The sequence below is a fragment of the Heptranchias perlo genome, chromosome 22, assembly GCF_035084215.1.
Source record: "Heptranchias perlo isolate sHepPer1 chromosome 22, sHepPer1.hap1, whole genome shotgun sequence".
NCBI classification, from domain to species: Eukaryota; Metazoa; Chordata; class Chondrichthyes; order Hexanchiformes; family Hexanchidae; genus Heptranchias; species Heptranchias perlo.
In genome coordinates this window covers 7,307,849-7,335,467 of record NC_090346.1, presented here as the reverse complement: position 1 = coordinate 7,335,467, position 27,619 = coordinate 7,307,849, and the positions used below count along the sequence as shown (strand labels likewise).

Below are 27,619 nucleotides of genomic sequence, written 5' to 3'. Positions count from 1 at the left end.
GCGAGCGGAGAGGGAAACACTGCGATAGAGGGTGCGGAGCAGAGCGTCGCTTCAACTGCCCTCCTCTCCCCCTCGACCCGCGGGTAAGGGTGAGAGGGCGAAGGTGGAGCCGCCGCCGCCGCCGCCGCCGCTGGATCCGGCCTCTCAACACCCCTCAGAGTTGGTAAGAGAACCGATAAAGTCCTTCCTCTACTGGGGGGACAGGCTGTTATTGTGAGCACCAGGAGCTGGCAGCGGGCAGAGTCGCGAACCATCCCCGCGGGGGGACCCTCTCCTGCCCCCCTCCCCCCCCCCTGCCCCCCCCCCCTCCCCCCCCATGCCCTGCTTGGCACTAATGTTAAGGGGGCTGTAACCTTGCACGGTGCAGCTTTAACTCACCCAGCCTGTCATGTTCAGCAGGTCATCAAATCGTTTAGCAACATATGGTGGGGATGGATTTTTGTTTACTTTAAGAACTGCACTTGGATTGATTTGAGCTGCTAGGATCTGAGACTGCATGTGCTTTAAAATGTGCCCAGTGTTAGAAAGGCTGCTCTGTAATCTAAGGAGGATTGTGGATGTTTCGAGGCAAATGATCAGCCTGTAGTTTTAGTTTCTATTCCTATGCCAACTGACGTGGTTATGACAGTGGAACAAATCTGCTATTGTTATGCCTCCCCCTCAAAAGAAAAAGCCGTGAACTGTGCAAATTCCGAGTTCCTATCAAGAGGGAACACGTTTGTGTTGAAAACAGTTCAGAGATTTTATATTTAAGAAGTAGCAGTGGATTCTCCTCTAGAGGCAACTTCCTTCATGCCATAATGATATGGCCGTACCAGGCCTGTGCTCTCAAGTCATGTGTGCATTTGTCCAAGGACAAAAAAAAGTGTGTGTGTGTATATATATTCCCTGAGCCTATATCAACTTTTTAAAATTAACTGCAACAGGCATGGAATATGCATGCAATCCTCAGATCATAGTTTTTGCCTTTCATAGTCATGCAGGAGTCAGTGCATTCTTCTTATGCAAGAAAGTTTTGATTGCAAAGCAAGTCACAACACAGACTGCTTGCTTTGTCCTGAAGATAATTTAAGATAAAGGTGCTTGGAACCACGTGGCAATGGAATAACATGTTTCACAATCAGTCACATTTTCAAACTAAAACAAGCGACCACCACATCTCTATCGAGTCATAGTTGACAGCACTGTTTATAAGTTATCCAGACTGGAGTTGTAATATGTCATGAAAAACAAATGCAAGAAATTCTTATAGTTCTAAAGTACTCCAACAATGACTGGAACAGCTTACACTCTGTTTACTGTGAGTAGGTGGGCAATTCAGACATGAGGTTTGTAGGTTTAATCCCTTACCTGTTCTGAGTTAGCTGATCTGAGTCAGATAGCAGGAAAAGTTGCTACAGTTAGCCTAGGGTTTGGAAGGGAAAATCAGCAAGGTCGAAATCAGGCGAGAACAAGATTGGGCACCAATTGTGATTGTCACCACCCGCCTGCCTTCCAGTTAAATAGCCTCCTGACACCCTCTGTCAAGGCTCACACATTCAGAATAGCCACTTAGATGAAACACCTGTGTGCCCAGTGCCTTTTCCTACCATTGGAATCTTCTTGAGCCCTCTATCCCAGCTTAAACTGCTTTTCTGCCTCTGGCCAACTCTGTTGCAGCCATCCCCCTCCCTTGCGTCACGGTTTGGGACAGAGCCTTCGCACACCATGTGCCTGCACTCCTTGAATTTTTGTGAACTCAGCTGAGGCTCAGTCGTAGTACTCTTGCCTCTGAGTCAGAAGGTTACAGATTCAGCTGTCACTCTAGGACTCGAGCACATCAATTAAGTTGATGTTTCTGTGCAGCATTGAGGGAGTGCAGCAATATCTGAGATGCTGCCTTTTGGATGAGACATTATAACCAATGTTCTCTGCCTGTTCAGGCAGATGTAAAAGATCCCGTGGTTCTTATTCAGAAAAGAGCAGGAAATTCTTCTAGTGTTGTGGCCAGCATTTCTCCCTCAAGCAACACCATCAAAAACAGATTATCTTGTTTATTTCATTTGCTGTTTGCGGGATCTCATTGTGCATTTGTCTACAAAAGAGCAACGGCTACTTTTTTTTTCGTTAAAGCCCCCCACCTTCAAAAGCCTGTTTCTTCAACTGCACCTTCACCCACCTGCCATCATTTCTTTCCCATTTTCTGCTTGGTGTCTCTTGATCTCCTGTGAGCTGGGTTAGGCTGTTTGTTACATTTGTTTCGTATGTATATCTTACTGAGTTATTGCCTTCAGGAGGGGAGGGGAGATAATTGGCGATGAAAACAGTATCCAAGCAGAAAAGACACTCCCTCGAAAGGCCCATACTACTTTGATGTGCAGGCAGGTTCATCGCATACAGTGCATATTAATCCTGACATAGAATTTAATAACTTCCTAATTAAGCAGCTGTCTCAATTAACGTCACTACAACAAGAACCTTTGCAGTTCTGTTTTGACTCCCTATCCCCCTTATTTTAACAAAAAGACAGTTTAATATTTTTGTACCAGGTTCTGGTGAAGTAAGAAACCATAATTGCTTCTCCCTGTGACAGTGTTACTGAAAGTGCGATTTGTTTTAATCGTAAGTGAAAGAAAGTTAATGTTGGGGAGTTATACAGAAAATCAAACAGGCAATTAGCTGTGCACTGCCTGCTGAACATCAAAGTATGCTCAGAACCTGTCTGTCCTGGGTTGTGGTAATGGAATCGGAATATATACTGTGTGGGTGTTGGAGGAAATTTAGAAATAAAATCCATCCAAATTTATCCCTGGGTTCAAAAGGAAAAAAATGATTCCCATTGTTCAAGCAGTTGACATCTAGAATTCGAGCTGTAGCTCTTATTAACCTTTGAAATGGAATCCTTTGTTATAACTGCAAATTTAAAAAATGGATGTTTGTTGGTTTATCAATTTCCTGACCTCGGTGGAGCCACAGGGAATTAATATGAATTCCAATAGTGAAAGCAAAACAGGGCAAGTGAACACAGGCCATTTTCATACCCGTAATCAGAAATTTAATGAAGTGGAATGGTGAACATGTAAAATTTTCATGCCATCTTCACTTGAACTGTGAAAAACTACAGTGTGATTGTAAGGTTTTTGTCCAAAGAGTATTTTGAGGGACAGAACACAAGGATGAAGTACTGGTGGTTGAGTCTGCCATTGGAGGGGGTAGAGGTAGAACAATTTGAGTTGATGAATTAAGAGTATTGATACTGTACGGAAGAGTACTGGTTGAAGTGTACTTTCTTCTTTCAGTAAAGTATTACCACCAGTATGTTAAATACATCTTTTACCTCTTCAATTCCAATCCCATGCCTCTAGATATAGTGCTTTTTATTCATGTGTTTGAAGGGAGAGGATAGTGGGAATCTATTTATATCATTTTTAAAAGTTTAATACTTGAAACTCTTGTTGGATTTGGCAAGTAATCTGTCCTTTTCAAACACTGAGGATTCTCAACTTTGCCGGAACCCTGAATTGGTAAAGATGCAGAGAGAGAGAGAGATTGCATTTATTTGGCGCCTTTCATGACATCAGGCGTCCCAAAGCGCTTCACAGCCAATGAAGAACTTTTCTGAAGAGTAGTCACTGATGTAATGTAGGGAAAGGCGACAGCCAATTTGCGCAAAGCAAGGTCCCACAAACAACGATGAGGTAAATCTTGCATACACTCGCTCTGTTTTAGTGATGTTGATGAATGGAAAAATGTTGGTCAAGACATCCGGAGAACTCCCCTCCTCTTCAAATAGTGCCACGGGATCTTTTACATCCACCTGAAAGGGCAGCCTAGATTACGTGCTCCAATCCCTGGAGCGGATCTTGAACTCATGACCTTCTGACTCAGGACCAAGAGTGCTACCTCTGGCTGACATGAGCCAGTAAATCAGTGTGTAATCATCCCTCCCAAATATGACTCATCTTTTCTTATTAAAAGTGTTACCACTCTTCCCGCCGTAACGCTTAGTGTTTTCCTCCTCCACTCCCCAACTGCTTATCTTCATTGCACTAGTGTGGGTTGAAAGCCCAGGTGTGTAAACAGTGCACATTGGAGACTTAGCGGCGCTGAGGGTTAACACACTATTCTTTGGGACCTTGGTTTCAATCCAGCCTCCATTGAAAGTCTCTTCCCTGTTGTGTGCAAATTTTCTTCAGTGAGTTCACCCAGTTCATGGTGGATGTGCACCCCAAGCACAAAATTACAATTTCGCCTTTATTGGAAGAGAGAATCGCTGAACAACAGCTAGAGCTTGCATCTATATAGTGCCTTTAACATAAATAAACATCCAAAGGTACTTTGTACTTGGTCCATGCTGTACCTGATCAGGAAATGCTGGATATTAACACTGATACATTCTAAAAGTGCAGCCATTGGCGATGTGTTAATAAGGTAAATCATATTATTTATATTTCTTGTGAGCTGCTCCTGTACTTGTTGTCTCTGCTAACCAGTGAATGATAGAGAACTGTACGAGGTAGAAAAATAAATAGTGGCGAGTGGCATTAGGAAGCTGACAGAGCTACAACATTAAAGCACCTACTCTGCTCCATTCCCCAACACTGATCTCTTTCACCGTGATGAGCAAAAAGGGGAGAGGAACCTGTGCATATACAAATAGAGTATGGGAGGTGGAGCAGGAGACTGTGAAGGGGGTTACGAGTGATTAGTGCATATGTGGCACCAAGGAGCCCTAGTAAAATTGAAGTCAATGGGAATCAGGGGGAAAACTCTCCGGTGGCTGGAGTCATACCTAGCACAAAGGAAGATGGTAGTGGTTGTTGGAGGCCAATCATCTCAGCCCCAGGGCATTACTGCAGGAGTTCCTCAGGGCAGTGTCCTAGGCCCAACCATCTTCAGCTGCTTCCATCATAAGGTCAGAAATGGGGATGTTCGCTGATGATTGCACAGTGTTCAGTTCCATTCGCAACCCCTCAAATAATGAGGCAGTCTGAGCCCGCATGCAGCAAGACCTGGACAACATCCAGGCTTGGGCTGATAAGTCGCGCCAGACAAGTGCCAGGCAATGACCATCTCCAACAAGAGAGAGTCTAACCACCACCGCTTGACATTCAACGCATTACCATCGCTGAATCCCCCACCATCAACATCCTGGGGGTCACCATTGACCAGAAACTTAACTGGACCAGCCATATAAATACTGTGGCTACAAGAGCAGGTCAGAGGCTGGGTATTCTGCGGCGAGTGACTCACCTCCTGACTCCCCAAAGGCTTTCCACCACCTACAAGGCACAAGTCAGGAGTGTGATGGAATACTCTCCACTTGCCTGGATGAGTGCAGCTCCAACAACACTCAAGAAGCTCAACACTATCCAGGACAAAGCAGCCCGCTTGATTGGCACCCCATCCAGCACCCTAAACATTCACTCCCTTCACCACCGGCGCACAGTGGCTGCAGTGTGTACCATCCACAGGATGCACTGCAACAACTCGCCAAGGCTTCTTCGACTGCACCTCCCAAACCCGTGACCTCTACCACCTAGAAGGCCAAGAGCAGCAGGTACATGGGAACGACACCACCTGCACGTTCCCCTCCAAGTCACACACCATTCCGACTTGGAAATATATTGCCGTTCCTTCGTCGTCGCTGGGTCAAAATCCTGGAACTCCCTTCCTAACAGCACTGTGGGAGAACCTTCACCACACGGACTGCAGCGGTTCAAGAAGGCGGCTCACCACCACCTTCTCAAGGGCAATTAGGGATGGGCAATAAATGCTGGCCTTGCCAGTGACGCCCACATCCCATGAACGAATAAAAAAAAAATTTCCACTGGAGTAGTTTTGATAGCAATACATACATTGAATTCATGTGCAAATTCCAATATTTGTTTACGTACTGAACCTTATGGTTTTGGTGGAATCTCATTTCCTGCTTACTCCTTTCCTATGCATGAGGAAATTGAGGGAAATTGGCCTCAGGACTCACTTCTGACTATAACAGGAAAGACCAGTTGAAACTACATGGACAATATGTGCTTAATTTTTTTTGGTATTTTATAAAAATGTATATTTAACTTTTTGCAGATTTTAAAGTCATTGTGAATCCTCTTGGGAGCAATAGGAAAGTACAGGATCAGAAAAAACTATGCAGTCCATCTGTGTTGTGTAGTTTGTGGAACCATTTCTTGCTGTCCTGATGAGGACACGTTAAAAAAGAAATCAGAAAATGCTGAAGCTTAGATATTTAGATTAGACATTTTGTAATACAGTAGAAAAGCACATCTGAAAATTGCTGGTCTGCACAGATCCGTGATCAGAATGGAGCACAGCAGTTAACATACTGTACTTGAAATGAACGGTTCCTATTAGCACAAAGGGTTAAAATGAGCACAAGTGGGTGTACACTGGCAGAAACAAGTTGTATTGGCACAGAAAGACCAGAGTTCTGTTTTATATTTTGAACAAGTTTATTGTATAATAAATCACTGGTGCAAACTATTTGCTCATCTGAACACATCGCTCGTCACACAATTGGCAGATAGGTTTGGAAGCTCTTCTGCCCGTTTGATCACTCCCTTCCAGAATAGCAGCTTGACCCTCTCCCAGCTGCTTCAATGAATCCAGTGCCCTTGCCTCAGCCACTGTTCCTGGCAATCTGTTGTAGCCGCTGATTGCCCTTTGTGTAAAGGATTACTTCTGGCATCAGTCCTAACCTTATCCTTCCAACCTTGAACCTGTGGCCACTTGTCCAACTGGGATTGGCAGCATTCTATTGAAAAGCTAAAATAATATAAATCCGTTTGTAAAATCTCTCGTAAACTGAAGCTGCAAATATTCGGGAGTACTCGGGAGTCCTCTTAGAAAATGTTGACTTGATGATTTAATGTTTCTGCTTCAAGGAAGCAGAGGCTTACTTCTCTGACAGATCTGTGATCCCAGCTCGCTAAATACATTGGGCCAGCTGTTAGTCGACTGAGGCAGAGCCCAACTTGATTCTGGACAAATATTGTACAGTTGGTGCTAAGCTAGCGTTCGTTGCGAATGGATATTTTTATGAACACATTTACAAAAGAAATGTAATGAAACCTCTCATGAATAACATTAATAAACATTGTTGTGTTCTAAAGACGCAGGAGTGAAATACGCCAGCCTTGAAGGTCTGTGACTCCCTCTGAAGATATGGAAGGGAGGGAGGAGGTTTGCTATATAAATTGCATTTCGTGTATCAATATGATTTATGTCTGATTTTTTTTTAAATGGGCACTGACTTGTTAAACTTCCTTATTTTTTCTGCCCACAACTCCTGAAATCACTTGATTGTGCTGGGGTCCTAATTCTGTTGTCTTCAGCCACCTCCTGAGTCTTGAGATTCTTCATGTATAAGCCCAGACAGTAAACATTACCAGGTTATTTAGCTGTAGGACCGAATCCCAGTTGAGTCTGATCTGTCCTCGCTTGACATCCGCAGGCAGGCATTTTCCATCAGGGTCACTAATAGCAATCAGAAATGGAAATACTGGTTAATATTTTTCTCCTTCTTTAGTCCAGGGAGACTGAAATCAATTCTCGAGCCTCCCCCTAATCCAAGACCTCATCTGCCCTCACTGGTGGATGTAAAAGAATCCATGGCACTATTTTGAAGAAGAGCAGGGGTCCTGGCCAATATTTATCCCTCAACCAACATCACTAAAAACGGATGATCTGGTCATTATTACATTGCTGTTTGTGGGATCTTGCTATGCGCAATTGGCTGCCACATTGCCTACATTACAATAGTGACTACACTTCAAAAGTACTTAATTGGCTCTAAAGCTCTTTGGGACGTTTTATGGTCGTGAATGGCGCTATATAAATGCAAATCTTTCTTTCATAGATACAGGAGAAGGCCATTTCGCCCCTCGAGTCTGTTCAATCTATTCAATCAGATTGTCCTTAATGTCCTTACCTAACAAAAATCTGTCGATCTCAGTCTTGAAAACTTCGGTTGACCCCCAGCATCCACAGCCTTTTGGGAGAGAGTATTTCACTACCCATAGTTATGGAAAAGGACAAAGATAGAACATGAGTAAAAGTTCTAAATTGAGGAAAGGACAATTTTACTAAGCTGAGAAGTGATTTGAGCAAAAGTGGACTGGAAACAGCTACTTGAAGGTAAATCAGTGTCAAAGCAGTGGGAGGGGTTCAAGGAGGAGATTCAAGGGGTTCAAAGTAAACATGTTCTCACAAAGAAAAAGAGTGGGACTGCCAAATCTCGAGTCCCCTGGATGACAAGGAGCATACAGGGTAAGATAAGGCAAAAAAGGGAAACTTATGTCAGACACCAAGAGCTCAATACTGCAGAAAACCTAAAGAAGTATAGATAGTGCAGGGGTGAAATTAAAAAGGAAATTAGGAAAGCAAAGAGAGGTTATGAAAAAATACTGGCAAGTAAAATTAAGGAAAACCCAAAAATGTTTTATAAGTACATGAAGAGCAAGAGGATAACTAAGGAAAGAGTAGGGCCTATTCGAGACCAAAAAGGTAACCTATGTGTGGAGGTGGAAGATATGGGTATGGTTCTTAATGAATACTTTGCGTTTGACTTCACAAAAAAGGGGGATGATGCAGAGCTTGTAGTTAAGGAGGAGGAGTGAGAAATATTGGATGGTATAAACATAGTGAGAGAGGAAGTATTAAGGGGATTAGCATCTTTGAAAGTAGATAAATTGCCAGGCCCGAATGAAATGTATCCCATGCTGTTAAGAGAAGCAAGAGGAAATAGCAGAGGCTGTGACCATCATTTTCCAATCCTCCCTGGCTACCGACGTGGTGCCAGAGGATTGGAGGACTGCTAACGTTGTACCGTTGCTTAAAAAGGGAGAAAGAGATCGATCAAGTAATTCTAGGCCAGTCAGTCTAACCTCGGTGGTGGGTAAATTATTGGAATTGATTCTGAGGGACAGCATAAATCGTCATTTAGAAAGGCATGGGTTAATCAAGGACAGTCGGCATGGATTTGTTAAGGGAAGGTCGTATCTGACTAACTTGATTGAATTTTTTGTGGAGGTAACAAGAAGGGTTGCTGAGGGTAACGCGTTTGATGTAGTGTACGTGGATTTTAGCAAGGCTTTTGACAAGGTCCCACATGGCAGACTGGTCTAAAAAGTGCAAGCCCCTGGGATCCAAGGGAAAGCGGCTAGTTGAATCCAAAATTGGCTCAGTGGCAGGAAGCAAAGGGTAATGGTCGACGGGTGTTTTTGCGACCGGAAGGCTGTTTCCAGTGGGGTCTCGCAAGGCTTAGTACTTGGTCCCATGCTTTTTGTGGTATATATTAATGATGTGGACTTGAATATGGGGGGCTTGATCAAGAAGTTTGCAGATGATACAAAAATTGGCCGTGTGGTTGATTGAGGAGGAAAGCTGCAGACTGCAGGAAGCTATCAATGGACTGGTCAGGTGGGTAGACAAGTGGCAAATGGAATTCAATTCAGAGAAGTGTGAGGTAATACATTTGGGGAGGGCAAACAAGGCAAGGGAGTACACAATAAATGGGAGGATACTGCGAGATGTGGAGGAACAAAGGAATTTTGGAATGCATGTCCACAGATCCCCTGAAGGTCGCAGGACAGGTACATAAGGTGGTTTAAAAAGGCATACGGGATACTTTCCTTTATTAGCCGAGGTATAGAATATAAGATCAGGGAGGTTATGCTAGAATTGTATAAAACATTGGTTAGGCCACAGCTTGAGTACTCTCTAGAGTTCTGGTCACCACATTACAGGAAAGATATGATTGTACTAGAGAGGGTAGAGAGGAGATTTACGAGGATGTTGCCAGGGCTGGAGAATTTTAGCTATGAGAAAAGATTGGATCGGCTGGGGTTGTTTTCTTTGGAACAAAGGAGGCTGAGCGGAGATTTAATTGTTATATAAAATTATGATGGGACTTGATAGAATGGATAGGGAGGACCTATTTCCCTTAGCAGAGGGGTCAGTGACCAGGGCCATAGATTTAAAGTGATTGGTAGAAGGATTAGAGGAGAGCTGAGGAGAAATTTTTTTTACCCAGAGGGTGGTGGAGGTCTGGAACTCACTGCCTGAAAGGATGGTAGAGGAAGAAACCCTCAACTCATTTAAAAAGTACTTGAATGTGTAACCTACAGGGCTACAGACCAAGTGCTGGAAAGTGGGATTAATCTGGATAGCTCTTTTTTGGCCGGCACGGACATGATGGGCCGGATGGCCTCCTTCTGTGCTGTAACTTTCTATGATTCCGTGATTCCTTGCGTGAAAAAGTGCTTCCTGATGTCACTCCTAAATGACCTAGTACTAATTTTAAGATTGTGCCGCCTTGTTCTGGATTCCCCTACCTGAGGAAATGGTTTCTCTATTTCTTCAGATATTCCTTGTGGAGCAGGCAAAGTAGGTACGTTGGAAACCATTGCACAGGCGTATTATGACCTGGCTGTGAGAGCAAACGGTATGTTTAGGTTTTTGATATTCAGGAATGTGGCTTTGGCACCTGCTTACTGTTAGGAAAAAAGGATGGCTCCAAGTTAAATTGAACACTGCTTCCAAGGATTGAAGTTAACTGATCTGTATGGTTAGTAGTGCACACCATTTGTATTTGGGAAAGCTCAGTATTGGTTTCCCTCAACATTAACTTGGCTTCGATGTGGGGACCAAATATCAGCTGAAGAAATTTGTAGTTAATAAAACCAAGTCCATATGTGGATACTGCGTGCTCATATGCATTTTTAAAAATAACTCCTCAGCTTGCGTTTTCATGCAGAGGGTTTTGAGTCAAGCTGATGTCAGAGTTTGCAGAATTGTCATGCAAAGCTTCATTTTGCTGCACTAAATTGCATATTTCTCTCTCTGCTTCCTTGCCAACTGTGATCTTAACTTCCTCCGGTTTCAGTTTTGGTTTTCCCTGCTGCTTCCCACACTCAATGGAGGCCATCAGGGCTTTGGCCTAAGATGATGAAGCTTTGTTATACCCCCTACCTTAAATACAAAAGCATTTTAGATACAAAAGCATTTTGGATGAAATCTTCCCTATTGGCCATAATGCATGAGGAGAAATCTGTGCCCTGTGTTTTCCAAAATCCATTTGGCCAGTATGGACTGCATGACGTCATGCTCTTTACTTTTCCTATTAAAAATCTTGCATCTTCCAAACAAAACTGATTTTTTCCTTGGGAGCTTTATTGTTTTAATATGCAATAAAGGCGACATTCCAATTCTACCATTTTAACACACCAAATTCTAAAGCTGATGCCTTGCTGAAGCAGCTAAGTTAGTTTACTTAGGTGATAAATGAAGTCTGAGCAAATGATGCTGTTAGAGGTGCTGTCCTCGTTTCATCAAACCCCAGCTGCTTCATTCCTGACAGCAAATTGTGAAGTTCTACAGCTGTAAAATTGGAACACAACAACCACTGCACTGCATTGCAACTTATTTTTAGCATGTGTGGTGATGGAGGGAAAGAGTTTCGAAGATCGAAGAGATATTCTATTGTCTCCTCTGCAGTTCCCTCTGTCTCTTTATTCCCCCCCCCCCCACACTCTTTCTTTCTCTCCCACCCCCCCACCCCCCCCAATTCCCACCCTCATCTCAATTTGAACCAAGAGCTTAATCCTGGAAGTTACAGCCTTTAAACAAAATCCCCAAGCCAGGTACATATTTTATTTTGTGACCTGTAGATTTGTTTTTGAATATGTAATTATTAAAAATAGATTCTCGAGTGAATCCTTTTGGAAAGTGTACGTGAATATCAGGCAAGGACAGAATAGAGAGTGACCTCCCACAATTGCCAACACTCGCTGTGTAGGGGTACATATGAGAGTGAGTTTTTCGGTCCTCTCCTGAAGTGCTTATGCACGCACCCTTCAGGTACCTTACCCAAGTGGCCATTCCCTATATGCACGTCCAAACCGCAAGTGTTGGCAAGCTGTTTAACTGTGCAACATGTCCATGTCTGTTCTGTCGTTGCCTGACACCATGCACACTTTCTAGAAGGATTCAAAATTGACTGGATATTTTTTCCCCTCTTTATGGGGCAAGCACACTTAGGGCAAATATAGTCCCCGATTACTGACCTAGCTGCGATAACTTCTCAGCACAGATGAAGGATCAAACTTGGGATCTTCCTGATCCATTTGACTCCGTACTGTGCCAGGTGATGTATTTACTGAGGCATTGGGGAATTTCTAAAATAAAATTTTTGGTTTCCTTTCCAACTTGATCCCCTTGTTGAAGACCTTGGCAGGATGTTCAACTGTGGGAGCCATTCTGTCCCCACCACTGACCATACCCGCACACTTCCATAGGTCGCAATGGATGGTGGTCAAGAGCAGGACCTTGGAACGATATTGTTCCCCTAGCTTAGCGATGCTGAGACCAGTTGCAGAACCCTAATTGTTGTGAAATCCGGTAACTCAGCACAGACTAAAGATCTTCCCAGTCCGTATGGCTTAAAGCTATACCGTGCAGTGCAATAGCCCGTAAGCTCTAAGGGCTCCAAAGATTTGCATAAACCCAGGAAAAAAGAAAATGTTGTGGTTCTGTTTTCATTTTCTTTCTAAAACTGGGATATCCAAACTGTGCCATAGGAGCCCTGGTTATTTGCCCCAGGAAGTTCGAGCAATGCATTATCTGTGCTTTTATTTCTTTCTTTACTGGCTTCTCCAGTTTTGAACTTTGCAAACCTGAAGATTTGGAAAGATCTGCAAATCAGCACTGCTCTCTCATTGGTTAAAGCGGAGCACCAGGATGTGTTCGTATTGGCAGCTTGAAATATAAGCCAATTGATGAGAGCGTTCAGTTAAACATTCCTTGTGGCCCGCAGGTCTCCGTGGTATGCAGTTAACCCTGCTTTTTATATTGAGTTTGTGCCATATTAATGTCGTTGGTTCTTGAGTCATGGATTTCATGCATCTGGTGGCAACCCCAAAGTATCTATTGGTTGCTAGGATGATATGTGTTTTTTTCAAAGGATTTTTCCGACAGCCAATTTTAGCCAACCAAGCAAATTTACTATGGTGAAGCCACTGGCTGCTCAAGACCCCGTGCGTCGGGAGTCTGTGGCACCAACATTGTACCGATCCAATATATTAGCAACTTAAGTGACCATAAAGACCAAGGGTTTGACTACTCCTACTTTATATCAGCTTTTCTGCTTGAAAGAAGCAGGACCTGGAGAGATTTGACAGTGTACTATGTATTTCCAGTAAGTTACAGTACAGTCTAGATTCTGAAACTTTCTTCGATGGACTTAGAGGTGTGTGTACATTTTAAGTGAAAAAGACCGCACTGGTCTGTGGAAGTGCGGGTGCTTGTTGAGTGATCTCCTTTGGCATGTATTTCTGTGTTTTAGAATTTTGCCCATCACCGTTCAACTGATGTCAATTTGTTGTGCCTCGATGATCATTCACAATCTCTGCTGTATCACTGCACAATTGCCCCCGTGCTGCAACTCTGTGTGTTAGCCTACCCTACCCTGTTCTTAAGCTGCCAATGAAAATCCTCACAGTGCCATTTGTATGGGCCTGTGAGCTGCTTGCCTGGCCTGTCGGCTGGGGATAGTACGTGGTGCAGGAGGATCCGAGAAGCAGTGAGATACTTTTTGAGCATATACTGCACCCCTGTGAGGGTACTTTTCTGACTGGTGCGAAAGGCCAGGTCATGCACTTCCTGGGGTTTGGGCGGGGAATTGCAGTGGGTGAACCTTAGGCAAGGCAACTGAAGGCACAGCTGGCAATGTTGGGGCAAAAGGGGGTTGGGGGGGGAATGCACAAAAGTCCAGGACCTGAGGAACAGAGTGTATGGGAGCGGGGGGCGGGTTGGGAGGCTGTAAGTCTGGAGAAGGTTACGCAGATGGGAAGTGGCGAGGCCATGAAGGGATTTAAATACCCTATTTTAAATAGGATGCGCTGGGGGCTGAGGCTCAGCAGGGACAGAGATGATAGTTGAGTGGGACTTGGTGGAGGACAGGATATTACTCATTATCACTAGGAGATTGAGGAGAGATGTTGTGAGAAATCTCTTTACAGAGAGGGTTGGTAGAGCATGGATTGCTTTGCCACAGGGAGTGATTGAGGCAAAGACCATTGTATCTTTTGAAGAAAAGCAGTGAGATTAGATTGGGACTAATATAGCGTTATGGGGAGAGAGTGGGCAATGGGATTAGATTGGGACGAATAGAGCGTTATGGGGAGAGAGTGGGCAGTGGGATTAGTTTGGGATTGATACAGAGCAATGGATTGGTTTTCTATTGCTCCAAGAAAGCACCGGCATAGACCCAATGGGCCGAATAGCTTCCTTCTGTCTGTAAACCTCTTAATTCTCGGGACAAAGTCATTTTTAAAAATCATTTGTTATAAAAGTAATATAGTTGGCCAGTACTGTGTTTTGCATTTTCTTACCATGGTATGTTCACTGTCAAACCATGATTGATTTATTTGGTTAGCACTATAATGCTATGAAAAGTCAGCATCTTTTAATGTAGTAAGATGTCCTAAGGTGCTTCAAAAGAGGCGGGGGAAATGAGAATCTGGGTCAGAATTGGGAGGAGAGTTGGATGAGGGGGGTAGTGACTAGAGGGTATCAAAAAGATAATTTTTGCCTAAGTTTTTGAAGGTGGGCAGAAATTAAGCAAAATGGAAGATTCTAGGGAGAGAATTCTGGAATGCAAGGCTGTGTTGGCTGAAGATTCTGTCACCAATGGTGGAGCAATGGGAAGGAGGACGCACAGTAGTGCAGACTTGAATAGAAGGCTCAAGCTGGGATATGGGGCTGGAAGAAGTTAGAGGCAAGGTGAAGCAAGGCCATGAGGATTTTGAAATTGAGGAGTTGGGTGGGGGGGGGGGGGGGGGTGGGGGTGGGGGTGATGAGAGGAGCCAGTGGGAGGACAGTGAGGACAGGGCTGATAAGTGAGCGGGACTTATACAGGATAAGATAAGGCGGTGGACTTCTGGATGAGTTGGAGAATGTGTCAGGTGGAGCTCTGTAATCATAATATAACTACGGCTAAAGCAATTCAGGCCATCTGGGTCCTGATTCAGGGTGAAAACTGTCTATTTTTCATCATCTTTGTCCCTCAAATAGGTGGTGCAGTGGGCTAGGCAAGGGTCATTCACTTCTGGGATTGGTGGATGGGGGGGGTTCAAGGGATAAAAGTCTCCTCTGTCTGCTGGTCTTTGTGAAATCAGCTTGAGCAGTCTCAACCCAGTTCCTAATTGACATGGGCCGATAGTTCAAAAGTGCCACTTTGATCGCAGGATGCCTGGTGTGTGAAATGGAAAGATGTCACACAGGAGGGGCTATTGTTCCAAAATTGTGACAGAGTTACTCTGCAACTAACTATGCCCTACCTGATGTTGAAAGTAGCTGCCTGAATTGTAAAAAGTACGAGGAAATCATTTACTTTGAGCATAAAATTTATTTTAAAAATAGCCTTTTGGCAACTGGGTGCTCTGAACAGCTAATTATAACAACAATTTGTAGTAATGTAGCGCTGTTAACGTATTGAAAAGTTCCGAGACGCTTCACAGGAGCATAATCAGACAAAAAATGACACCAATCAAAGAAGGAGACATTAGGATAGGTGACCAAAAGCTTGGCCAAATGGGTAGGTTTTAAAATTTTTAGAAATTTATAATTTTAAAAATATAATAGTTGTTTGTTTAATGGGTACTTGACTCATTGAGGAAATTGTCATGTGTTTAATTGGTTTACTACATATATCCAGAAATATCTAAAAGTACAATATGTTTCATCAATTTACTACATATATAACTAGATAATCCATTGTATGTTGTACACTAAGCTGTGAATAAAAAAAATGTGCATACTGATGACTACATTGTTTTTTCCAAAATGGCTTCCATATATATGCTTGCTGGTGACCAGATCCCATGCTCATTTGTCCTATAAGAAATACTCAACAGTTTTCTTATGCCCACAGGGAAGCATCTTGCCCACACAAGATCTAGCAGAGTTTGGAGCAACTGAGGTTGTTGGCCTATATCCTACCACTCGGTGGAGCAACTCATGCACTAATTCTCCACACTGGTAGGACAAAGCAGTGCAGCTGATGGAATTTTTGCAGTTGTGTTAACTCGGGCTGTTGGGCATAAGAAGTGAGAAACAGTTATTACATACACGTATCGCATTGTAGATGGGTTTATTACATAACTTGAGTCTTGACACTCTAAATTATTTTCTATTCATTTACTATTACCATATTTCCTATCTTGAAGTTGCTTTACCATTCTGTCTAATTGTTCCTATAAGTAAGAAATTTCCTACATATTTCTACTATATAAATTCTCCAAGAAGACAATACCAGTTAAATCATTGTTAGAGTTTATATTTCCATCTAACCTTTAGTTCCCAGCATCTGTTATGAATAGTTGCAAAATGTCTATTTTTCTGCAAGTTTAAATAATTGCTTTCTTCGTTTTGCTCTGAGGAGAATAATCTAAGCTATTTTCTAACTTCACAACCCTTAGGGCAGAGCCTAAGGATTCTTCTATTGCTTTCCAGTGCAGCCTTTATAATGCTGCTGTCGAGAGACCACAATCAGACATGCTACTTGCAGTGATGCTTTACCAGTCTATATTTTGCATGGATTTGATGCTAAACATCTTAGCTTTATTTCTCCTATTGGTGCAATGGACAATCAAAATCAATGATTTTAGACTAACTTATTGCCCAATGCGTAAAATATTCCTGTAGCTGTTTTAAGTTAACATAGGAAAAACATAGGAACGGGAGTAGGCCATTCAGCTGCTCGAGTCTTTGATTAGATCATGGCTGATCTGTATCTTAACTCCATGTACCCGCCTTGGTTCCGTTACCTTTAATACCCTTGCCTAACAGAAATAGCCACAAGCTCAATTTTTGGACCAAATTCAGGAAAATAATAACCGATTTAGTTCTATAAACTGAAAATGTATTTCTGTGATAAACATATCTTAATCCAATAAATGTGGCTGCGATTGTGTTCTGGTCAAATACCATCTTTTACTGTAAAGGCACTTCATTTTTAACTAATAAAAGTCTTTGTAGTTGTTGCATGGTAAAGTTAGATTACCCATTTTGTATTAAAAGAATCGTTTCAGATGGAAAATATCTTTGTGCTCAGCAGTAATGTTGGAGACCTAGCCTTTCATGGCAGAGAATAGAATATTGTTTTTCTATTGGTCAGAATGAGCTATTAAAGCCAACATTCAAAACCACAACCCTAGCCCTCTTGCCTCAGTTGTTTTCAGATTGATGTTCGGATGAATATACTGCTTCTCCTTCATCATGTCCTCCTGTGACAGTACCAAACATCCAAGATACAGTGGTGAGGGCAGGTTGCAAACAACACAACAAAAATACTGCGGGAGAGGTCTGAATATAGACCTAATCTCCCAGATCTTGCTGTACGTGAATCTGTACACCCATTAAAATGATCAAAAAGCAGTCTAGCTAACTTGGGAAGCTTGATTCCTCTGAAGTATCACTTCCTATTGAGCCTAAAGCCAAAGTTGTTGTTGTGGTAGAATTGATGAAACATCCAGACACTTAACTTCTGTGCACTGTTTCTCTCTTTAATTTAGTTGGTGTTGTCACTCCAGTTGAAGGCCATTGGAAGCCGATTTATTTTTTCCCCCTCCAGTATGCTTTCCTGTGATTTTTCACAGCTGTGTGACCAAGGATGGGCAGAAGTCTTGGTCTGCTTTTAAGCTTTTCAATGTGCATGTTGGACTGAATAACTTTTACACCCAGATAATTCTGTGCATAAAATATGTGGAAAAGGAACAACTGGTTTTTTTTGAGTGCATCCTTTCTTGTCTCCAAGTAAATCAGCTTGCAGTATCTAAGATTTAAATTGGCATTTTGAGCATGGAAATGATAAATGAGCAGTTGTCTGGAATGCACCTGACAACACCACAGTCTTGTAAGATTGTGATCAATATTATGTCTCTAATAATGTTGTGCACTTAGTGCATTAAATATATATGATCTTTTAAAATAAGATAACTGAATTAAGTCTTGAACTCTAAATTTGACTGAGCTTGGATGAATAACTAAGTTAAGCAGTTTCTGAATAGTTTAAATAAGACAGCTGTAAACACTTCATCTTTTAATGTTTGGGACCCAAAGGATTTAATTTTCTTTCCTCTTGTGAATAAACAAACACGGTTTCATCAAATTTCACACGTCCCGTGCTTGAATGTGTTGAAAAACTGGCTATTTTAGCCGTTAAAAAATGAATAATTCATGATTGGTCCATCTGTTGCAAATTTTGAAACTAGCATTTTTACAGCGATGTTGAAAATGTCCCTCAGTGCTGCATTCTGCATACCTCACAAATCTTGTACTGGGATGTGGCAGCATTCTGTTCCTTCTAGTAAGAAAACACTATTACCATTGATTTCAGTTTACCAAACTTACTTGAACTTTAATACATACTAGTACAGGGCGTCCAAACTGCAGCCCGAGGGACACGTTGCCCTGATAACATGGCCCTCAAACCCTGGGCAACTCACTCCTATTAGTGCTTGTATTTTTTATTTGCTCATTTGTCCCATTTTTGAATTTCTTGTGCCTGAAGGTTTAAAACTGTGTGTTGGTGTTGTTCCCTCATTAATTGATGAATTCTAACATCCAAACCAAGATCTATTAGCATCGGCAACTTGGGACGTATGCAAATTGATGAGAATGTGGAGTTAAATGTTATATGCAGCCCCGAAGCTGCATGGTGCACACTTATGTGACCTGTGAAGACACAAAGCTTGGAACATCCCTGCACTAATGCAATGATCCCAAATTTCCTGGATCTCACTTGCGCAGAAATTTCTTGTGGAGCTTATTTGCCTAAAAACCGACGTAAAACAAACGTAAATGCAGCATCACCGAAAGGGGTAATAGCGCGTGGTTTGCAGTCTTCTCAGTTACGCTGCGATCTGGTGTCTTTGTACTTTGCTACACCTAAATGTTTGTCTGTGAATCTACGTCAGCAAATTACTCGCGTCAATCCAGGAAACTCGAGTGAGCTAGTCTTTTGTATATGGGGGTGGGGGGGACCATATAAATAAGCGGCAGAGTGTTCCAGCGGCTGCAGCTCGGAATTTGCGCAAATCAGAGAAAATTTCACCTGGAAAACAGTGCATTACCAGGGATCACTTTGTAATCTTTAGACTAACGTGTCAAGGAAATTCGTGCGTTGCAATATTTCAACGTAAAACCGCTCAAATCAGTTACGTTTGAATTTCCTAGGAAAAAAAGTGACGCTATGCCGCACTTACGCGGAGGTCATGCCAAAACGTTCCAGGAAATTCTGGCTCAACATTTCTAGATTTTATTCAGTGTATCTTGTTGCACTGATATGCTAGCAGTCAGCAGAAATCTGTGACAGTTTCACTTGGAAAACAATGTATTACGAGGGATCACTTTGTAACCTTTACACTACTGTGATTTATAGGATTATATTAACAGATCAGTGAGTAAATGTATTCTGTGGTTTGACTCCTGCTTTGTAATGAGTGAGCACATCTCAGCTGAGGCAGCAGTTTGAGCTGCCTCCAGGTCACGGAGGTGGAACCCTGATTCCTGTCCGGCAAAACTTGGTGGACCTGCATGTTTAGATGAGGGTAGACTGACTTGCCGAAAATGCTCCACTGTTCAAATACTGCTTTGACACTCAGTGCCCACTACTTCCTATTCTCAATGCATGTGAAGGATGGCCATTCAGGGAAGTGACCAGAAGCTTACTGTTGCCAATGAAGCCCACTGCATAAGGTGCCACGCTGCAAAGAGATGGGGAATAAAAGGAAAATTGAAAGAAAAATAGAGCTTGCATTTATATAATACCTTACCGTGTCCTCAACTCATCTCAAAACACTTCAAATTTGTTAAGTAGTCAAACGCTTTGGCTACAGGTCACCTGACAACAGGCATGAGCGTGAATTGTAATTTGCCTCGTCATCTATTATTAGATGTCACACACAGTAGTGAAATACTCCAGATTTTAATATCTGTAGAAGCCGCATAAGCTTCGCTCTACAATGAGACACTTTATAGTTCCATTCATAGCATCCCATAAGATCAGAAGTGGGGATGCTCACTGATGATTGCACGGTGTTCAGTTCCATTTGCAACCCCTCGGATAATAAAGTATTCCATGCCCGCATGCAGCAAGACCTGGATAACATAGAATCATAGAAAGGTTACAGCACAGAAGGAGGCCATTCAGCCCATCAAGTCCATGCCGGCTCAATGGTGAGAGCAATCCAGCTAGTTCCTTTCCCCGTAGCCATGCAGATTTTTTCCTTTCAAGTAATTATCCAGTTCTCTTTTGAAGGCGGTGATTCAATCTGCCTCCACCACCTGTTCTGCCAGTGCATTCCAGATCCTAACCACTCGCTGTATAAAAAAGTTTTTCCTCATGTCACCCTTGGTTCTTTTGCCAATCACCTCTGTTTCTTGACCCTTCTGCCAGTGGGAACACTTCCTCTCTATCTACTCTGTCTAGATCCTTCATGATTTTGAATATCTCTATCAAATCTCCTCTCATCCTTCTCCGTTCCAAGGAGAACAATCCCAGCTTCTCCAGTCTATCCACGTAACTAAAATCCCTCATCCAGTAAATCTCTTCTGCACTCTCTCTAATGCCTTCATATTTTTCCCAAAGTGGGCTGCCCAGAACTGGACACAATACTCCAGTTGTGGCCGAATCAGTGTTTTATAAAGGTTTATCATGACTTCCTTGCTTTTGTACTCTACGCTTCTATTTATAAAGCCCACATCCAGGCTTGGGGTGATAAGTGGCAAGGAACATTTGTGCCAGGCAATGACCATCTCCAGCAAGAGAGAGTCTAACCACCTCCCCATGACTTTCGATGGCATTACCATCGTTGAATTCCCCACCATCAACATCCTGGAGGCCACCATTGTCCAGAAACTAAACTGAACCATCCACACACAAACTGTGGCTACAAGAGCAGGTCAGTGGCTGGGTAGTCTGCGGCGAATGACTCACTTCCTGACTCCCCAAAGCCTTTCCACCATCTGCAAGGCACAAGTCAGGAGTGTGATGTAATACTGTCCACTTGCCTGGATGAGTGCAGCTCCAACAACACTCGAGAAGCTCGACACCATCCAGGACAAAGCAGCCCGCTTGATTGGCACCCATCCACCACCCTAAACATTTACTTCCTCCACTGCCGGCGCATCGTGGCTGCAGTGTGTACCATCTGCAAGATGCACTGCAGCAACTCGCCAAGGCTTCTTCGATAGCGCCTCCCAAACCTGCGACCTCTACCACCTAGAAGGACAAGGGCAGCAGATGCATGGGAACACGACCACCTGCACGTTCCCCTCCAAGTCACACTCCATCCGGACTTGGAAATATATCGCCGTTCTTTGTCGTCGCTGGGTCACAATCCTGGAACTCCCTCCCGAACAGCGCTGTGGGAGAACCTTCACAGACTGCAGCGGTTCAAGGCGGCAGCTCACCACCACCTTCTCGAAGGTAATTAGGGATGGGCAATAAATGCTGGCCTTGCCAGCGAAGCCCACATCCCGTGAATTAATGTTTTTTTAAATCGCCCTTTGATTACTTTGTTGGTAAATCCAAAAAATCCTAGGCAGCAAGTTTGTTAAATGCATGATGCACCTAAAAAGCATAACCATCTCTAAACCATCTTTGCTGATCTTTGTTTTCTGACAGAACTTCAGTGTTCTTGACAAGCTCTTGCTTAAAAGTCTATTTACAAACCTTAAGGAGCTACAGGTGGGATCCAGTGGAAGATGCCGGAACAAACAGCATGATGTTGTCGTGTAACACTTAGCTCCACCTTCCCAGTGTGAGACTGGTAGATGTCAAAAATAGCAACTGCATGCTGCTGTATCAAATTCTTGTCCATGCGGAACAAGCACTGTCAATATAACAGCACCAGTGCCGAGTTTGCACAGTGCTTGTCAGAATAGTAAAAATTCCGTATTTCAGGGAACTGGTGAGTTGAGTAACATTTAATTTTTTTAAGTATAAAATACATCAGCTGAGGTAGCTACGGGTCTCCTGACAACAGACATGTGGGTGAAATTTGAAATTTGCGTCGTCATCGACGTTTGTTTGGAACTAGTCGCGCACTACTCAACAATGCCTGTGTCTACATCATTAAAACTTATGTCTACTTTGAATGCTTCCAGGATAGTTGTTTTAAATTTAGAGCATTCTACTGATAGGTTTCAATACTTGCAACTTTTCTCCCTTGTATTTGTGGAATTGCCATTGTATAATCAAGTTTCAAGTCTATTGCTGATTAACTTTGACCTTCATATTTTTGCAGAAGGCATCTATTCTTGTATTATTTGATGATACGTGAGGCAGTGACAGTCGTGGTCTCTTCAGTTCAGCCAGGCTTTTCGTACAGAACAAGTTTGGCCATGAAGTTTTCTTTCAGTTTTTTAGTTAAGAAACCAAGATGAAGGAGCAAGGCCCACACAGTAGACACCAATAAGGTTAGCAATAGTAAAAAAAAAAGTGGAGTTAAATTGAGAAGTAGTGACTAGACGATGCCAACCTTGGGTTTTAAAAGCTTCAAGGTTTTAGGAGCAAGAAAACATTTTAGTGAAAGTAAAGTTTTACAGCCCTGGGAAAGAATGAGTTGGAGTAGGAAATAGTGTATGACCTTCGATTTCAACACAGTGAGTGTAGGAAGGAAGATGGGCATGTAGGATGATATTAGCTGAGAAGGAATGAGAGATCATGCATTTAAGGCAAACGTAGGTCCCCTAGAGGACGAGACCGGGAAATTAATGGTGGGAAACATGGAGATGGCAAAAATGCTGAACAAATATTTTGTTTCAGTCTTTACAGTAGAGGACACTAAGAATATCCCAACACTGGACAAACAGGGGGCTCTCGGGGTGGGGGGTGGGGGGGGGGGAGCTAAATACGATTAAAATCACTAAGGAATTGGTACTCAGTAAATTAATGGGACTCAAGGCGGATAAATCCCCTGGACCTGATGGCTTAAATCCTAGGGTCTTGAGGGAAGTGGCAGTGGGGATTGTGGATGCTTTGGTAATAATTTTCCAAAATTCTCTGGACTCGGCAAAGGTCCCGGCAGATTGGAAAACTGCTAATGTAACACCCTTATTTAAAAAGGGTAGTAGGCAGAAGGCTGGAAATTATAGACCAGTTAGCCTAACATCTGTGGTGGGTAAAATTTTGGAGTCTATTATTAAGGAGACAGTAGCAGAACATTTGGATAAACATAATTTAATAGGACAAAGTCAGCATGGCTTTACGAAGGGGAAGTCATGTCTGACAAATTTGCTTGAGTTCTTTGAGGACATAACGTACAGGGTGGATAAAGGGGAACCAGTGGACGTAGTGTATTTAGACTTCCAGAAGGCATTCGACAAGGTGCCACATAAAAGATTATTGCTCAAGATAAAGAATCACTGGATTGGGGGTAATATTCTGGCATGGGTGGAGGATTGGTTATCTAACAGGAAGCAGAGAGTTGGGATAAATGGTACATTCTCGGACTGGCAACCTGTAGCCAGTGGTGTTCCGCAGGGGTCGGTGCTGGGTCCCCAACTCTTTACAATCTATATTAACAATTTGGAGGAGGGGACCGAGTGTAACATATCAAAGTTTGCAGATGATACAAAGATGGGAGGGAAAGTGGAGAGTGAGGAGAACATAAAAAACCTACAAGGGGATATAGACAGGCTGGGTGAGTGGGCGGAGATTTGGCAGATGCAATACAATATTGGAAAATGTGAGGTTATGCACTTTGGCAGGAAAAATCAGAGAGCAAGTTATTATCTTAATGGCGAGAAACTGGAAAGTACTGCAGTACAAAGGGATCTGGGGGTCCTAGTGCAAGAAAATCAAAAAGTTAGTATGCAGGTGCAGCAGGTGATCAAGAAGGCCAACGGAATGTTGGCTTTTATTGCTCGGGGGATAGAATATAAAAACAGGGAGGTATTGCTGCAGTTATATAAGGTATTGGTGAGACCGCATCTGGAATACCGCATACAGTTTTGGTCTCCATACTTAAGAAAAGACATACTTGCTCTCGAAGCAGTACAAAGAAGGTTCACTCGGTTAATCCCGGGGATGAGGGGGCGGACATATGAGGAGAGGTTGAGTAGATTGGGACTCTACTCATTGGAGTTCAGAAGAATGAGAGGCGATCTTCTTGAAACATATAAGATTGTGAAGGGGCTTGATCGGGTGGATGCAGTAAGGATGTTCCCAAGGATGGGTGAAACTAGAACTAGGGGGCATAATCTTAGAATAAGGGGCTGCTCTTTCAAAACTGAGATGAGGAAAAACTTCTTCACTCAGAGGATAGTAGGTCTGTGGAATTTGCTGCCCCAGGAAGCTGTGGAAGCTACATCATTAAATAAATTTAAAACAGAAATAGACAGTTTCCTAGAAGTAAAGGGAATTAGGGGTTACAGGGAGCGGGCAGGAAATTGGACATGAATTTAGATTTGAGGTTAGGATCAGATCAGCCATGATCTTATTGAATGGCGGAGCAGGCTCGAGGGGCCGATTGGCCTACTCCTGCTCCTATTTCTTATGTTCTTATGTTCTTATTCTAGTTTCTGTTCCATCCACTAAGACTGCCTTCGTCAGAGTCACCAATAATAGAACCAAATAGGTTTATGGCACGGATGGAGGTCACTCAGCATCGTCTTTGCTGCCTCTTTGCCAGAGCAGTTTCCCTTTTTCCTTCTCTGCTGCCTCTCCATACAAATCTTGCTATTATTTTTTCACACCACTATGTCATCACTTCACCAGTTGTGTCGGCACTAATAAATCTGAACAATTTTAATTAAAAATACATTTAAAATATTTTAATTCCCTTTCACATCTTTTGCCACCGATCTTTCTTGCTTTCTCACCTTGATCTATTTTCATTTTTTATTAAAGATAACTGCAGTTCTTTTTCTACCCAAACGAGTAATCTTGTCAGCAGTTCAGAGGGTATGTGATTGGATGAATGAGCTTCTCCTTCTTAAAGGCAACATGAACCGATTTGGCAACTGTAAAATTGTTTTAGGAGAAATTTGCCTAAAACTGCCTGAAATTTCTTTTGAAAGAGACATTATTTTAATTTTTTTTGTTCATCTATCGTTCCTTGCCAATTTTCTTCCCTTCCCATTCCCTCTCCTGATATTGATTCTTTGCGGGAGTACAATTCTACAGGCACATGGATCTTCTGGTAACTCCCATAAAGTGTCCCTTTTCCCCCATGGTTACTATCGCCAATTGTGGAAGCCTTCGTGCTGATATCGGCCAACCTAGAAAATTAGCAAAAGCTGCCCAACATCTTCAAAGAAAGCTGACATCAAACATTCTCAAATAACTGCCATCTGAATGGCCCTGATTATTAGCCTATGATGTGTGAAAACAAATAGTTATGTGGGCTTTGTAACTTAAACTGTAGGTCTTCACAACATTCTTTTACTTCTGTTGGACAAAAAAACATGTGTACATGAAAGCCTAAAGAGGCACAAAATTTTGAATTTCTATATTAAAAATGATATGTTTCAATTGATTTTAAGCACTTTATATTTGAGATTTTTAATCTCTACAGAAATAGAAAAATAGTGACATTTGCATTTCAACAGACCAAAGATAGTTCAACGGTCACATTTCCCCCACTGCAGTGCACAGTGGCGCTCTATTCCCACCAGACTCCGTGCACAGAGGCGCTGCACTCCATTCAACTCCTCATCCTTTCACAAAGGCATTCTTTCCTCCTCCAAACCTTCCTGTTCATTCTGGTACCCTTCTCCGTTTCTCCCCCTCTTTCCCCCCCCCCCCCCCCCGCCAGTTCAACTTGCCGTTCACTTCTCCCCTTTTCAGTCCAGTTCAAGCTGGTACTTATCTTCCACTCTCCCCATTCAAGCTGGCATAGCTCTCTCGCTCTCCCACCTTGAACTGGAGAGAGAGAGAGAAAGGGGAACCTTTCAACACTTGCTTGGATTCTCTTTCTCCTCCTCCACCCTTCCCAAAAAAAAAGAAGGCAGAAATGTTGCTTAAAAAGCAGCACTGCATGTTTAGCTGTAATAAAGTAAATACTCTTAACTTGGAAAACCTGTCTGCATTGCAGTGCAAATCGGCAGTAGCACTGAAATTTAACTGCCTAATGAGCAAATCACTTCTCATGTTCTTAGTTGTGGACTTTGACCACGAGACAATTTTTCAAGATCAGGTTTTAAAACCGTTTATTTTGACCTCTTGATATGTTGCTTGTATCTATGCTGATTTGTATTCTTTGAAAAACCAATAGCTGTAACGTTGTTACAGCTCACTGCATCTGTCTACTTTGTGTCATCCCCTCATTCTCATTGTGCCAAATGTGCATTGGGTGAGATGACTCTAACATAGTTTAAGAAAATACAAAATGACTGGTTTGTAAATGGGAGCAATATATTTTCAAGTATGACCTGCAGCATAACCAGTACCAAAACCTGCCACAGCCTATAACATTTTTATTTGGAATCCAGTAGATAAGTAAATCAAAAATTGGCAACTAATGGTTATTGCGATGTGTTCAAAGGGGTGGGAACTTAAACAGAGCATAAAGCGTAATGGCTTGGTGCAACGGCATCTCAGAATTCTGATTCCCTACACAGAAGTGGGGACGGTGTTCAGTCCCATCAAAGGCCTGAAATTACCATTACTGACTCGTATCTCTGCTAGTCATTTATTTTTTATAACAGGAAATAGTGGGTTTTTTAAAAACATTCCTTAACTGTTGGGGAATGAAGCTCATGAATAAGTAGGTGATTAAGAGTGACGTGGGACTTTTGGGCTGGTCTTGTTCACATATCCAGTGCTGCAGACAAAAGCCTGGGAGCAGGTTGCCAGACAGTCAGGAAATAATGTACGGCTAAGAAAAGCCAGACTGGTGAGGAAGAGGCAGGGATTTATTTTTTCAACTTAAAAGTAGTATCACTTTGTGTTCAACTGAGATAAAACTGTCCTCTTTCACCTTTCTAATTCATTGCTGCCACAAATAACTCCTCACAGAATGCAATTCACTGTCTTGGCATTCAAAGAAATCCAAAACAGTTTTAAAAAAATAATTAAAATTATACAGATGGAATACTTGAAAGCATATGAAAGTCTGCACTATCAATAAAGCATTGCTGCTATGGATTTTAGTGTTCGGTTTCATAATAATTCTCGAGTCACAGGTTGCTGGTTGAGTTACACAACATGTTTGCAGGAATAGATCTTCAAGTAACTGCATTTTAAGACTATGTGTAGGTTTAGACTGATTGGACCTTTAGATGGGATGGAGAAAGGGGGGAAATGTGATGGATAATTTGGTACCCCGGTTAGGATTTTACATCATCCTACAAGATTACAAAAAGTACCGGTGATAGGAGGTTGTTCATACTCCAAGCATAGGTTATTACACTGTTTTTGCTGCTTATAAGATGGTATAGGTTTGTTCACAGAAGAACAAGCATCTAATTATGTTTCACATCAAATTGTACAGTTTGGAATTGATATTTTCTCCTGGCTGAACCCAAGTTCAAAGGAAGGATTAGTTTAAGAGGCAATGGGGGAGGAATTGGATTTGTGCCTACAACGGGTGGCTAGTCTACGGTGCGATTGTTCCGC

General features: G+C 42.6%; 1 protein-coding gene across 3 annotated transcripts in view; it reads left to right on the top strand.

Moving 5' to 3' along the window:
• The first annotated feature begins 37 nt into the window (after nucleotides 1-37).
• The window catches only part of rnf216 (ring finger protein 216), a 192,235-nt gene continuing 164,653 nt past the window's right edge, over nucleotides 38-27,619 (top strand). The window contains exons 1-2 of one of the 3 annotated variants that reach the window (XM_068002882.1): nucleotides 38-163; nucleotides 15,926-16,032. The gene's annotated coding sequence lies outside the window, so the exon portion shown is untranslated. Of the gene's footprint in view, nucleotides 164-15,925; nucleotides 16,101-27,619 lie in introns of those variants that run through there. The other 2 variants (XM_068002879.1, XM_068002880.1) reach the window with 2 other exon arrangements.